The sequence below is a fragment of the Ursus americanus genome, chromosome 21, assembly GCF_024610735.1.
Source record: "Ursus americanus isolate L20-20 chromosome 21, mUrsAme1.1.p, whole genome shotgun sequence".
Classification (NCBI taxonomy): Eukaryota; Metazoa; Chordata; class Mammalia; order Carnivora; family Ursidae; genus Ursus; species Ursus americanus.
The window spans coordinates 57,541,428-57,551,328 of NC_142147.1; positions in this window are offsets into that span (position 1 = coordinate 57,541,428).

A 9,901-nucleotide genomic window follows, 5' to 3' on the forward strand; every position below is an offset into this window, starting at 1 on the left:
ACATTGCATGTTCCTAGTCTGAGAAAAAAAATCAAAGTTCAGATTTTGAAGTACAGTTTCTGCTACATGTATATCACTTTCACAGTATCATAAGGTAAAAGAAATCTTAAAACCATTCTAGGTCATCTGTAGTCTTTCTTATGGGGAAGGTCTTCTAGTAATAAATGTTTTTGTTTTTCTTTATCTACAAATATAAGTCTCCTTCATTCTAGTAGGATATTTTTGTGGGCTACAGTATTTGGGGTCAGCAGTTCTTTCCTTTTCCTTGAAAAGCATGTCATTTCCTTCTATTCTCCTTGGTTCCAGATGAGAAGTCTGCCATTTGACCCATTGTTTTTCTATCTGTAATGCTCTTTCTGCCAGGCTGTTTTCATTGTGGTTTTTTATTGTATATAGAGTTAAAAAGTGTGATTATATACTGGCATGAAATTTTGGGGGTTTATCCTGTTTGATGATTGCTTAGCTTTTTGAATCTGTTGCCAATTTGGAAGATTTTTAGATATTCTTCAAATATTTTTTCAGTCCCACCGTTTCTCCTCTCATTCAGGACTCTAGTAATGTGAGTGGTAGATCTTTTGTTCTTGTCCCAGAGGGTCCTTGGACTCCCAGTCCCTCCCTGTTCCCCAGTCTGTTTTCTCTTCGTTGCTTAGAGTGATTTATTTCCATTGATTTCTCTTTGAGCTCACTGAATCTTTTCTTTCTCGTATTTAATCTATTGAACTCATCCAGCAAGTTTTCATTTTGGTTTTTGATTTTCTCAGTTGTTTAATTTCTGTTTGTATCCTTTATACATCTTCTGTTTCTCTGCCTAGTTTGTTGTGCCAAAGAAAGACTCTGAGAAAGCATGCAGTACTGTGTAGTCCAAAGTCCTATTTTCTGGTGGTTTATCTTGACGTTGGAATAGAAATCCTAGATTATAGGGAGGAATGGAAGGCCTGCAGTCTTCTGTGTTGGTATCCATGTATATTTCTAAGAACAGACTTGAGAATTGAGAGTGATATTCAGAATGTTTAGAGTTTTGTTCTCCAGGAAAGGTTTCTGTGTAAAAGTCCCCAGGTCTCTATAACCGCCCCCCACCCTCGCTACTGGAAAGTAGAGCATTTCTATGAAACCTTTTCTAAGCTGAAATGGCATTAGGAAAGAAGCAGTTACCATTAATTTATGTGAAAAAAATTTTTTAGCATTCCCAGACTCAAAAAATAACCTCTCTTAGGGTTTTCTGATACTTTAGGACATCTTGGTAACAAATGCACAAAATAAATCAAGATAAAGCCCAGATGCTCACAGACACAGTTCAAAGCTATGGTGGCTCGATGCTGAGATTCTGAGTAGTTCCTGGGGAAGGAGCTTCGTGGTTCCAGTCTTGCTGCTTGGGGTGTGCACTGCCTCTGGAACACCTTGCTACAAAACAAATTGCTGAATTCTGTTTTCACTTTTCAACTTTTTTGATACGTGAGAAAATCCTTCTCAGATTTCTTCTGGTTAGTGAAAGCAAGTACTAATGTAGGTCTTCTGTAAAAGCAAAGTGGCGTAAGCAAACTTTTGAAAAACAGTACCTGTGTAGCCTCAAAGGAGAAAGAGGTCCCTCCTCTTCAAGGACCACTTCCTCTTTGTGGTTGGACACATATCCCCAATCCCTGATTTGTCTCTTATATACCCCCACTGCTTGGTCCTTAACTTCTCTCTCTTAATCCCCTTCTGTCCTCTTAATCTATACCTGTGTTCAAGTCTGTAGTCTCACCCCCAGGCACCTTCTGCCCCACATGCCCAGTGAGCTCTGTCCTTCTCTTCTCTCATAGGCACACCCTATGTAAATGTTCTGTCCACTGTCCCCACCCACTCATGTCCCTTTACCCTACTGACAACTAAACAGTGATCTCCACCACTGTCACCTGACTTAAGCAAGTCTCACAAAGTTCCCTCTTGTCCTCCCACCCTTCTCCACCCCCCTCAACACAAACAGTCTGTTATTGGACCTTTTTACTGCTGTCCACCTCTTTGACTTGAAGGTACTTTCCTGGTTTCTGTGAGTTTCTGCCCTACTCTTTCAGAGGATCTGTGTCTTCTTCCATCTGTTAAACAGTGCGCTTCTCAGAATCTGTCTGTCGCCCTTGCTTTCTCATCTGCGAGGTGTTTCATGAGTGAGTTAATTCCCCCCTCGAGGTATTTTATGCTCAGTGATCTACAGAGTTCCCCAAATCCTTGTCTCCAGGTTGAATGTTTCTGGTCATCCTTCCACGCCTTGGCAGTATTCATACGTACTGAGCCTGTCTGCATGTGTCATGTGGTCATGGCCATCACCATGAGGGTGCACCCGTACCAATCATAAGAGCAAGCAGATACGGTGTGTTACTATGTGTCAGTCGTTGTTTTGAATGTTTTACACACACCAACTCTTCATCTTTGTGATAACTCTGTGTGATAGATGATGTTATCTCCATTTTACAGATCAGAAAACTGAGGAACAGAAAGGCTAAGGGATTTACCCAGAGTTGTACATTTAAACAAAAAGTATGAGACTAGGGTTTTGAGGCCAGCTAGGGTAGCTGCAGGATTCATGTCCATATCCTTTCCTATATTCCGTTTCATAGGATAAGTCTGTCTTTCTTATTAAAATGGGTCAAATTATGCTCATTTAGCTTTAATCCCTTTTCTCATTTGACTGTACACCTTGGCCATTCCTTCAGGTTGAGTGAGATAAACCAGACTTTTTAATGGCTGCATAATCTGTTGTAACGTAGAAATTTACAGAAAATTTCTGGGTTTCAAGTGGTAGGGAGGTAGAAGAGGGTTACAGGAGGCATTTGATTTTACACATCATGTTTGAGGTGCCTGAGAAACATCTCAGTGAATCCCACTATGTTCTGTCTTGTTGCCAACCTGGACACCTTGCACCCATTTTTCTTTCATCATCCCCACATCCAGCCAGTGTCTCATTCTATTGTCCTTAGCTTTTTATTTTCTTTGGTAGACACTTGATGTATATGTGTCTTAGTAAATGGCCACACACAGCAGTGTATTTTTATTATAATGTTTGCCCTCCCCCGAATGTTTACACAAAGCTGTGTATATAGTTGGCACAGTCTATAGCATATGTTGACCTCAGAGAGAAACCACTACGGCTCTTATGGCAGATCTCTTAAGACTTGAAAAGTCATAATGGTGGTAGAGGCGTTGGCGTATAGCTCAGTGGTAGAGCATTTGCATAATGAATGGTGGTATTGGAAATCCTCAAGACTACCCCTGGTTTAATGATTTGCTAGGAAGACTCAGAGGACTCAGCATATACTCAACTGATTTATTTATTACAGCAAAAGGATACAAAGCAAACTCAGCCAAGGGAGAAGGCAGAAGTACTGAAGTTCTTCAGGAGTTCTGAGTGCTTAAGTTCCATCAGTGAGTAATGACAGCATCTGTGAAATGTCTACTAGGGAAGCACATTAGAAACCATGCCCATGGGGTGCCTGGGTGGCTCAGTCGGTTAAGTGTCTGCCTTCAGCTAAGGTCATGATGCCAGGGTCCTGGGATTGGGCCCCACATCAGGCTCCTTGCTCAGCAGGGAGCCTACTTTCTCCTCTGCCCCTGCCCTGCTTGTGCCCTCTCTCTGTCTCTGACAAAGAAATAAATAAAAATCCTTTAAAAAAGAAGGAAGGAAGGGAGGGAAGGAAGGAAGGAAAGAAAAAGAAGGAAAGAAGAAAGAAAAGAAAGAAAGAAAAAAGAAAGACGCCATGCCCAGGGTTTTTATTGGGCACTCTTTCTCTAAAATATAATCAAAATTCTAGACCTCCAGAAGGATAGCAGGTCACCAGCATAAGCCATATTGCTGACACAAACAATAGGCACACTGAGCCATTTGTCATTTCTGGGAATTATGGGAAACCTCCTGAAATAAAGTTCCCAAACGCCACCCAAGGGCAAACTTTGAAGCTCAAAGGATAAAAGTTTTGGGCCTGTGATGTCAGCTCTTCTTCACAGTGACTTGAATGGTACTACAAGGTTGAGTATACTCACGTATCTTTTCCAAGCCTTAAATATAGTTTGCTGCAATGAAAAACTCCTAGCTTTGAGGAGACGGCTTATATACATGTAAACCATTGTAACTAAATCAAGGTACAGTGGGTATTCTTTAAAAGTAGGGTTTAATTTAATGGTGACAAAGTACGGAGACTGGTGAGACAGGCTTTTGCCTCTCTTTATACAGATACGACTTCGGGTGATTTGATTTGCAAATATTCCCTCTTTTGCCTTTATTTCTACAAAGATAAAATGGCCAGGTCAGTGCTGTTATTTGCATTGCACGTGTGTCAGTAATTTCTCATTTACTCTTTGTTCCCGCTCCAAAAAGAAAAATATGTGGTCATAATGATTTCTGCATCATTAAATGTGCATAACTTGAGATTAAAGAATGTGGTGTTGCGGGCTTCGTCAGGCTGACGGATCTGTCAGAGTGAGTGACTGGGAGGGAGTGGGAGCGTTGGGCTCCAGCTGGGAGGGCCCTCTACATAGAGACGTGATGCTGGAGGCCTGTGGGACTCTGGCCTCTGGGAGTATACGCAGCTCCCTCTGGTCTCACAGTTGTGCGATGCAGGGATGCCTCTGGAATGCTCGATGATGTCATCCTTGAATTCTGATGGTTAACGACGACCTGTAATCTGCTCGCTCACAGGTAGGTCACACATCTCACAAGTGAATGGTGGGAGCTAAATTGTAAATGGGCAACTGGGTTTTCGCCTTCCTTGGAGCAGTGGAGTGTCAAGAGCGTGGGCCCTCTAGTCAGACTGCCCGGTTCCACTTCCTGGCCTTGTTCTTAGCTGCTGGATGTTGTTGTTGTTGTTGTTAAGTCCCTGTTTATTCTGCTTGTGTGTGTGTCTGTGTCAAGCAGGTGTTGTCATTGTGAAGTTTCCCATGTGGGACCTTGCTACTGTGCAATCCACTGCCCCCTCCGTGGTCCATCCAAGCATCATCTGACACCAGCTTCTGCTTTACCTTCCGCTTTTACCGTCCAGTCGATTCTCCAAACTGAAGCTGGAGATACGGCTCCGATTTGATCATGGAGGGCTCCCCCCCCCGCCCCCTTTCCCTAAAATGTTTCATGACTTCCTTTTTTATCTTGGGATCAAAACCAAATCCTTAACATGGCCCATCCATGGACCTTAACCTGGTGTGGGATGTGCCTAATTTACTACCTTTTCTCTTGCACAACTCTGGTCTCTCTTCACTTCCGGTTTCCCTTTCCTCCACTTTCCCACCTGCTATGGTCTCTTCCCTCCCCACGCTGCCCATTTAGGGCATGCTTAGCCCTCCCATCTCATCTCACATAGCACTTCCTCAGGGAACCTGTCCAGCACACCCATCTAGATCATAACCCTGTATACATGGGTTCTTTGCTCCCCAAAGCCACCTTCCTGCTTGATGGTTTGCTAAGAGGATTCGCTCGACTCAGAACTGCTGTTGTACTCACAGTTACTGTCTGTGACAGCACAAGGACACAGGGTCACCAAAGGGCAAAGGCACACAGGGTAAAAAGTCCAGTGGAAACTAAGCCCAGCTAAGCTTCCAGGTGTTCCCTCCAGTGCGGTCGCACAGGGGCTGGCTTAACTCTCGGCACAGATGTGTGACAGTATGTTCACGTATCGCCAATGTGGGAAAGTCACCCAGGCTTCAGTGTCCAGGGTTTCTTCCTGAGGCATGCAGTCCCTTCGTGACTGACCACGGATACTCGGTGGGGTCGCACAAGGCAAAGATACAGTGTGGCTCAGAGCCTCGGGCATACAAAACCCACCATTCTCTGTGAGTCACACTGTTGGCATAAATTACCCGGTCAGACTGATGCAGCGGGGCCTGCAGATACAGGCCTAACGTCACTCTTACCAGGCCAGATGTTCAGGGACTCAGGTTGTCTTCTTAGAGCAGGTCAGGGCCCAGTCCTCTGGGATGCGCAGCGTTTGAGCAGCCAAAGCCTGTTCAGTGAACACTTTGCTGCACAGTCCCCCGTGCTGGCCCTTGGCTTAGGCTCTGTGACAGCAGAACAGTGATCTGTGCCTGAGCGTCTCTCTGCAGTAAAGCACTGCTGTGAGGGTGCGCTGTAGTATCGGCGGAAATCTGCTTACCATGTGAAGGAGGCAGTGTGGGGCAGGGGAAGATTACAATAACAACAATCCGCACTGTGAAACCATTACATTCATGTCCACATTACTAATTTGATAACCTGTCGCTTCTGGTCAACTGTTTGTACTTGGTGATAAACCATCTCCCCTGTCACTACCTTAATTTAAGTCAGTGTCCTCACCCATCTGGAATGCAGTCAGAACTTTCTAACAGACCTTCCCCCTCTCATGCCCCTTCCATAATCTAACTTCCATCTAGCACCCAGAGTAATCTTTTTGAAATATGAATCCGGTGACATCACCACTTTACTTAAAACCCTGCCATACCTACCCATGTCACAGTGTATTAACTGTATTTTCTTTTTTTTTTTTTAAGATTTTATTTATTTATTTGACAGAGATAGAAACAGCCAGTGAGAGAGGGAACACAAGCAGGGGGAGTGGGAGAGGAAGAAGCAGCCTCCTTGGGGAGGAGCCTGATGTGGGGCTCGATCCCATAACGCCGGGATCACGTCCTGAGCCAAAGGCAGACGCTTAAGCGCTGTGCCACCCAGGCGCCCCTTAACTGTATTTTCTTATCTGTATTCTTGATGCTCTGAACTTGGGGCCTTGCTCTCTGCAGTGAGGCTGCCCGTTCCTGGATAACCAGTTCTTAGAGATAGCAAACTACTGATAGGGGACTTGCCTTTCATATGCGGATTAGACAATCCAAAGACCCTAATGGGAGCCACCCCCTTCTTCCTGGCTTTCCCACTTCAGGAGATAATATTCTGTGCTGATAGTCCCAGGTCCTGGTACCAGACAAATAGGGACCCCCCCCCCAAGCCTGCCAATAGTATTCAAAATAGCCAGTCCTAAGCCGTCTCCCCTGCCGTGCCTCGCCTTTCCTGTGTTAAATGCAAAAGTTCTGGACCATTTTTTGTCCTCCACTTTTGCCTCCTGACCCATCCTGGTTTTCGCACGGCCCTGCATCCTGAGTCTAGGGATTTGTAGGAATAAACTTCTTCCTTTATGATAATCATTTCCCTCCTCAAAATCTGCTCAGATAATGAGTCACCCAGTGGCTAGCTAAGGGAACAGTGTTTCACACAGAAAACACCTAGGACAAGGAAACAAGTGGGAGAGCGGTGGGTACCTGAAGAAGGGCAAGAAGGCTAGTGTGGCCAGAGCTGCACCTATAAGGGTTCAAGCGGGACAAGATGAATCAGAGAGATAAATGGAGACCTCGTGTAGTGCCTTGTAGGCCATCAACAGGAGGCTGGAATGTTGCCTATATGCTCTAAAATGTACCCAGGGGAAAATAAATAAATAAAATGTACCCAGGAATTGGTTGATCTGGTATGACTCATTAGACTTGTCCCAGCCATGTTACTTGGTACTGCAAAACTGCTTTCATTCTACTCTCCCACTCTTGCTCATCTGTTCTATTTCCTATCTCCACAGCACTCCCTCCTTTCAACCTATATTGTATAGTGTTTTCATTGTTCTTCTTTTTAAATTATTGGTTGTTAGGATGAAAGATCCTCTACAGCAGGAATGCATTCTTTTTTGGTATATATGTGTCCCCATTGTTTAGTGGAGCCCTGTCAAAAAACTGGCACTCAATAAATATTGATCAAATAAATTATCTATAAATATATTTTTAAATCATTATGAATGACAAAAGAGAAATAGAAGAGTGATAGTGGAGGATTACTTTAAAATTGAGAGATATGGAGAGACCCCTATGAGGAAGGAATGGTTGACATGAGGAGTCTCATCACCCTGGACCACTTGTCTACAATCTAGGTATGAATGACTCAACACTATATCCTTCACAGCACTTTGCAAAGTGCCTTCCCTCAGCTCCTCTAGGAAATATTTGTAGAGTGAATGTAGAGTGGATTTTACCATAAGGCTCCTAAATGCTCCCATTGTTCGGACTATTGGTTGTTGATCTACTAGTTCCCTGTCTCTGCTCCCAGAAACTAGCGTGTAACTCCATGGGGAACTACAGTCCGTGGGTGACAGTCATTGTTTGGGATTAGGATATGTTTGTGCTCCTGGTTCAATGAGAACAAGAGAGATTCTACAAGGATTGGAAGGAAGAGCTGACTGGAGCTGTCACCTGTTTGAGGGTGATTCCCCACTAAGTGACAGGGGCTGAACACAAAGATTACAGAACTCCAGGGTCGTGACCCATTTAATACATTCCTGTCCAGAGAGAATTTGGGAGTTGGTGAGTTTTTCCACCTACAGAGAACTAGAGAACATTCATGGGGTTTGAGGAGAGAGTTCCAGAATTATATTGCTTTCAACAAAGTTCTGAGGCAAATTGCTCCATAGCCTGAACCAAAAATATTCAAGGTTCTTGGGGTCCTGTGGTGTTTGATATTTGTTCTGCCCCAGGCAAGGTACTCCCAGGTTTGTCTTTCCAGGTTCTCTGGTTCCCCCAAGCAAAATTACTGAGCCAGTGCTCTTGACCTGGGAGTGGGGACCATGGCCCACTTCTCTCTGACACCCCCATTTGGAGAGCTGAAGGATCAGTGGGGTGGGTGGGAAGTAGCTTCAAGTCTTTTAGGCTGCCCTCTCCTAGTGTGGAAATACTTCTTTTCAGCGGGGGTGAAAATGATAGCGTACCAGTATTCTCAGCAGCATGGTGCCCAACGTGGAGCCTCCAACCCAGAAGTGGTGACTTGGTGGAAGAGACTTCTGGAACCATGTTGGCTAGGAATTTAACCTTAGCAACAACTAGCTAGGAGCAGGATGAGAAATGCAGACTTCCTGCCCCTCCTGGGAAGGTGACTCTCCAACTGGGAGTTGGGAGTGAGGGATCCTTGTGCTCTCATCTGCACCACTGTATAGTGGATTTTCTATCTGGCTAAATTGGGAATGTTGAAGGACAATGAATGTCTCAGTTCAAATACCACAGACTCTCACTGCTTTTACAGAATTATAGATCATCTTGAATAAATGTTCTTCATTTGTTGTATATCCTTAGGAACATTTTCCATAGACATTAAATCTTGTTTTGTTTTTGCTTGTTTTAAAACTTTCACCAGTTTCACTGGGGAATGAGTCCACGTAATTACTCATCTTGTCAAGCTAGAAGTCCCTCTATGCTTTTTAAAATTAAACAATTTTAGATTAAGTGTAAAGTGGCAAATATAGAGTTCCCATGTAACTTCCACCCAGTTTCACCTCATATTTTTAGGATGTATGGTACATTTGTCAAAGCTAAGAAATTAACATTGATACAACACTGTTTACCTTACAATTTGGATTTTACTAAATTATTTTCCCCACTAATGTACTTGTGTTGCAGGATCCCATTCCAGGACATCAAGTTGCATTTAATCATTTTATGTTTAGTTTTCTCTCATCTCTGACAACTGCTCTGTCATCTTTTGTTTTTCATGATCCAAACACTTTTGATGAGGATTCATCAGGTATTTTATACGATGCTCCTCAATTTGCATTTATTTATTTTTAAATGAGTGAAGTTGGGGGTTTTGGGGAAGGACATCATAGAACAGCTTTTTGCATTGTACTATGTGGTACATTGTGTCAACATGACATTACTAATGATGCTAGCCTTGATCAGGTGGTAAGGGTGGTGTCTGCCATTTTCCTCTGCTGTCAAGTTACCATTTTTGTCTTTCCATACTTAGTCACTAAGTCCAGTCAACTGAAGGGAATCAAGCTCCATCACCTGAAGTAAGAGTATCTATATGTATTACTTGGAATTCTTTAGGAAGATTTCTCTTATCTCCCTCTATTCATTTACATGAGAGCACTATTCTTGTTTTTTAAAA